The sequence below is a fragment of the Kogia breviceps genome, chromosome 10 (assembly GCF_026419965.1).
Source record: "Kogia breviceps isolate mKogBre1 chromosome 10, mKogBre1 haplotype 1, whole genome shotgun sequence".
NCBI lineage: Eukaryota > Metazoa > Chordata > Mammalia > Artiodactyla > Physeteridae > Kogia > Kogia breviceps.
The window spans coordinates 67,249,097-67,255,113 of NC_081319.1; the positions used below are offsets into that span (position 1 = coordinate 67,249,097).

At 42.3% G+C, this 6,017-nt stretch overlaps 1 long non-coding RNA gene across 3 annotated transcripts in view; it reads right to left on the reverse strand.

The window, feature by feature from the left end:
• LOC136792001 (uncharacterized) overlaps positions 1-6,017 on the reverse strand; it is an 81,843-nt gene that overhangs the window by 68,002 nt on the left and 7,824 nt on the right. The window lies entirely within an intron of this gene.

The following is a 6,017-nucleotide window of genomic DNA, read 5'->3' on the forward strand; positions in this document are numbered from 1 at the left end:
AAGCCACAGCTGGCTGTCCCAAAGCCTCCGGCTTTTGATCCCGAGGCTGTTCCTTCAAACCAGTGCCACCCCCATTGCCAGAAGGGCTCCCCATTTCCAGTTGGGGCGCAGGCATCTGGTCAGACAAGCCCTCACCTTACGCCCATCTGTGCCATTGCTGCAAAGAAGGCTGGCAAATCAATCATCTGGCTTTTTGGCTCCTAAGGTGGGAGACAGACTCTGCTTCGTACCTAACCTCATACAGTGGAAAAGCACACAACCATCGGAAAGGGGTTCAGAGGTCCCGCAGCCAGAAGTAAAATGTTCTGCTTCACCTTTCCACTGCCTATTGGTCTCCCGGCCTTTCTGGCTCCTTGGTGACTTTGCACAACCAAAGACTTGCTATAGCCTTTGCTCAACAAAGGCTGTCTTCTCCAGCCTCGCCTTCGAAGAGCACAAAAACTGGCAGCTTTGTTCTCTTAACCCTTCCTGTCCCCAGCCTGAAATGAAACTGCATATTTCAGGGAACCCAAATGTCAGAAACACAAGGGCACAAGCTGAAACCCCTTTCCCAGGCTACTGTTCAAGATGACGTGTCAGGATTTATTTTCCAGTTTCCATTTAAAGATCAACTTTGGGCTTCCCTGGTAGCGCAGTGGTTGAGAGTCCGCCTGCCGATGCAGGGAACACGGGTTCGTGCCCGGGTCCGGGAAGATCCCACATGCCGCGGAGTGGCTGGGCCCGTGAGCCATGGCCGCTGAGCCTGTGCTCCGCAACGGGAGAGGCCACAACAGTGAGAGGGCCGCGTACCACAAAATAAATAAATAAATAAATAAAATAAAGAGCAACTTTAAGACAACTTCTGTCCCTAAAGTTCATTTTTATTTTGAACAGTTCCCAGTGTGTCCGGAGATCATAACAGAAGCAGTGATGAGAATAACAGACACTCTGTAGACTCTCACTGGCTGAAGCTTCTTTTCAAATTTTCTTTACACCTGCACTGTCTGCACACCTGCACAGTCCATACACCTGCAGTGTCTATGACTAGCTACTGGGCACTTGAAGTGGGGCAAATCCAAATTTCAGCCCTTGAAATGTGCTGAAAGTGGAAAAGACAGACCAGATTTTGAAACCTTAGCACTTACTTAGAATGTAAGTTTAACTTTATATTGATTACCACTATTATACATAGAGTGAGTTCAATAAAATGTATTGTTAAAATTAATTTCACCTGTTCCTTTTTACTTTTTTAGTGCAACTCCCAGAAAATTTAAAGTTACATATAAGACTCACACAATGTTTATATTTTGCTGCTCTATACACTGAAATGCATCTCTAATTTTCAGTCAATAAGTACACAGCCCATCCCTAGACAATCCACAAAATGAGAAGATGACTTTGAGACCAAACAGACACTATTCTGCCTAAAAATACACTTATAAAATTCCCCAGCGTGAACAAAAAAGAAGCTATTCACTTAGCGATTTTCTGAATTAAGTAATCAGTTGATTAACCAACTAATTTATGTGCCTAACTCTGTGTTAGGACTGGGACTACAGCTGTGAACAAATCAGACACAGCCACTGCCTCCATCAAAGTCGACGGTGAGCAGCACAGACTCTGGAGCCTGACAACGGGTGGGTCTACATCATGGCTCCACCCCTTACCAGCCACGTGCTCTGGGAGGGAAATTGAAGGCACTGTGGGAGCACAGAAGCTGAGCTGAAAGTTCAAGCGAGTATTTCTCGAGGAAGTGATATTTAAGCCACGATGCAAAGGATGAGTTTGGACTCATTAGGCAAAAATGAGGGAAGAGACCACTCAGGCAGTTGGAACAGCAAGTATGAAAAGCCAAGGCAGAGGGTGAGTGTGGAATATCTGAGGCCCTTGGAGAGGGCGAGGGCTGGTTTTGCATGAAGAGATCACGGAGATAGGGACCACGTGTCTGAAAGGCACTGCAAGCCAGAGAAGGATTTGGCACTTTATCCTGAGGAAACGGAAAGCTGTTGAATTTCCTGCAGGGGAATTACATGATCAGATTTGGAGAGATCACTTTGACTATGCCCTGTAGAGGATGGATGGGAAGGAAGCAAGAGTGGACACAGGAAGCCCGTTTAGGAGATTTCATGATGGTCCAGGTGTGAGGTGATGATGGCTTGGACCAGAAGGACAGCAATGGGAGAGAAATTACAGATATGTAGTACGAGGACATGGTGATCAATCAGATGTGGAGATGAGGGGTAAGGGTGGTGAGGAAGAGGTAAAGAATGACCCCAGATTTACCATTTAAGGAACTGGATGATGGGTTGACTTATTCACTACCAAAGAGAATACTGTAAGAGGAACATATTTGGAGGGAAAGGATGACTTCAGTCTTAGAAATTATGAGTTTAAGGAGCCTGTGAAATGCACGAGCTCATCTTCCAGATGCGGTTTTGAGGATGGAAGGGAGTCTAGGACAGCTCCGAATCTTCGAGAGTTGGGCAGAAGAACTTCTGTAAGGAAAGGAGGATGAGAAGAAACAGCCAGAGCAATTGAAGAGAAAGCAAAACCAATGGGAAAAGGGCATTTTTAGTAGGAGCGATTGGTCAACAGTGTGGAATAATTCTGAAAGGTCAAGCACTGACAAATGTCCAAAAAACCAGTGACTCAGGATTATTTATGACCTTGGCAAAGCACTTTGGTAGAAGGGCAAACAGGGAAGCCTGGTTGGATTTACTTGAGGGGAAAATGGGAATTAACAAGATAGAGGCAGCAGGTGAAGATATACAACATATCTGAGAAGTTTGCTATGAAGATATGGAGAGAAATATGACATTAACTGCTGGGGAAGATAGACTAAACTGATAGTTTTGTTTGTTGTTGTTGTTTAAATAGGAGAGTTTGTGTACCATTCAATGGTGGTAGAAATTAGCTGGCAGATATGGAGGACTGGGTACAGAGGGGGCAGAGCTGAGAGAGCAAGGTTCTCGAACAGGTGGTTGTGTCTGTGATCCAAAGCTGGGTTTAGAAGGAAGGCTGGTCCATTTTTAATGAGGCAAAGAATGAAAGGTTGGGGACTTCTTCCAGTAGATCTGAAGATGTGGTATTGGAACACTGAGTGAGTTCTTATGGAATGGCTTCTATTGCCCTTTAACAAACCCTATCCTTTCCAATATTGAGTAAACAAGCATTCCAAATCCTTGCTACTCAAAGTGTGGTCCTTGGACCAGCAACATCAGCATTACCTGTGAGCTAGTTAGAAAGGCAGAATCTTGGGCCCCACTCTAGATGTACCTGATCAGAATTGCTATCTAACAAGGTTCCCAGGTAATTCCTGTATCCATTAAAGTTTGAGATGCAGCATTCTAAATGACTTCCTACTGAGAGTAGGAATTGAGAACTGGCTAAGTGATCAGAGCTATAATATACAGCACATACATATACTTTGGGGACCATGGGTTATTGTCCAGTGATTCTTTCAGCTATAAAATCTTTTTTAAAAGACACGTTTTAACTAGAGAATCCCTGTGAATTGTTGCAGGAGAAAACTAGGATGAGTAAAAAGCAAAAGATCACAATACTTTTCATCTTTGTAATTTATTGTGTAGTCAGTATTATATTTTTATGCAACAAATGTTTATTGAGTACCTATTACGTGCTAGGCATTGTCTTGGTTCTGGGGTTGCAGCAATTAACAAGAAGAATTCCCTGCCCTCAGGACTTCATATCCATGCTTATTCAGCTCAGTTTTGTGGTCTGTCATTATAATACTTCTTGGCATACACTCTCAATTCTCTTGTTCTCTAACTTCATCTTACTCATCCAAAATTTATTTATTCATTCATTTATTCACCTAGTCAGTTAATAAACAATGATTCATCATCCACTATGTGCCAGGCACTGTTTTAGGCACTTGGGGCTCATCAGTGAACAAAACAGATAAAGATCCCTGCCCTCATGGAGCTTACATTTGAGTTGGTCTGTGGCAGAGGGTCAGGGGAGGTTGGTGAAGGAGAGGTGGGCGCTAGCAATGGAAACATATAAATTACCCACATTGCAAAACCCCTTCTCCAGTTAAATCCAGCTCTCTGGTTTCTCTGCAGTTGAACGTGGCTTAAGAAAAAACACACAAGCAGGCTGACAGGTCTCAGACCAACAGTCACGGCCATTGACCTCAACTGGGCCTTCTATCCTGCTGCACAATCCTAGCCCATGTTTTCTGTCACCAATACCACCTACTCTACCCTAGTCTTTGCTGATAACTCACCTAATATTTTCACTCTCTTTCTAAACCTCTATATTCTACAAAGGTTATACTCCCCAAATGCCAGAGCATTCTTTCCAAAATACCAATCTCATCATAGCCATCTTTTTGTTAAAATAAACTTTCATGGCCATCTTTTTGTTAAAATAAACTTTAACACGTAGGTCCCCATTGCTTTAAGAATAAAGATCACATTTCCTCAGGCACAGACATAGAGATCAGACTTGTGGTTGACAAGGCGGAAGTGGGGAGGGAGAAGGATGGATTGGGAATTTGGGGTTTGCAAACTATTACACATAGAATGGATAAACAACAAGGTCCTACTGTATAGCACAGGGAACTATATCCAATCTCCTGGGATAAACCTTAATGGAAAAGAATACTAAAGAGAATGTCTATATGTGTGTAAAACTGAGTCACTTTGCTGTACAGCAGAGATTGGCACAGCATTGTAAATCAACTCTACTTCAATAAAAAGAATATCGAATATCTTAATATACACTATAGCCTCCTGTCCAGGCTCCTTTTCTACCCATGTTCCATGCCCCCTATTTTCAGCGTACCAACCGCAGCAGTAGTTGAATCCTGGCATGTGCAGCTACTCTGTGAATGTTTTTCAATTGAAGTGTCTCTTAGATTTTCCACTTCTGCCATTTATTCTTCCACTTGGGTTCATACCTCTATCTCAAATAATATTCTATGGAATGAATTATCTCAGGGCTGTTCCCGTAGACAACCTGAACTGAAATTAACAGTCTTGAACACTTGAAGACAATAGTGTTGGTTCCCACACCTACCTCTTGACGGCCCTTTCCATCATCATATCATCATTACCATAAATACTGATATAAGGCTGACTTTTTATCACAGTAAGAATAGAGTTGAGTGCTCTGGTACTTGTTGGACTCAAGGAGGTAGAAATAAGAAGGATCATTTTGGAGTGAGTTGTCCTCCATTCACTTTATGTCAACTATAGAATAAAGAGCTTTCTTTGATTTACTTCTAACACATTCTGGGCTGGAGATCTATGGGTGGAAGTAAATTTTTCAAAATCAAAAGAGTTTTTCCTACAAAAAAGCTGGCTGGTTGCTGTACACCTGAAACTAACACAACATTGTTAGTCAACTATTCTCCAATATAAAATTTTTAAAAAATTTTTTTAAGCTGGCTGGAATTCAAATAGAAGTGGTAACTAAGATGCTATCCAATGAGTTGAGAGGGGTCGGGAGAGCTAGAGGCAAATACATATAGAATCATAGTTTCAGAGTTGGAAAGACACCAGAGATGATCCAATGTGAGCAAGAATCTCCTCCGTGTCACCTCAGTGCTATAGCTTTTTTTACATCCACCCTTCTAATCATAGGAAACTGGTTCCTTTTCATCACTAGAACCCATTTGTTATCAGAGCTCCTTATTTAAGCTTCCTTATTTTTAATTTTTTCCCTGGAGTTTCTACCCATGGGCCTAATTCTTGACACCTTAAGCTACAAAAAATTTAACTGAATCCCCTTGCTACCCAACAGCCCCCAAAACACTTGCACCCAGGAGACTCACTTCTCCTAAGTCCTCTCTTAGTTCTCCTTTTCTGCAGATGGTCCCAATATGCCCAGCTTCCTTCCAGCCACTTCCTTCAGGATACAGAATAACTTCTTAGTATGCCACAGCGGCTAAGCAATGCTGAATGCATGATCTGACTAATGAAGAATAATTAGAACATTTCTTTTTCACGATCTATTTTTTCTTTTATTGCAGCCTAATATCAGAGTAACTTTTTTAGCAGCCATTTTACATT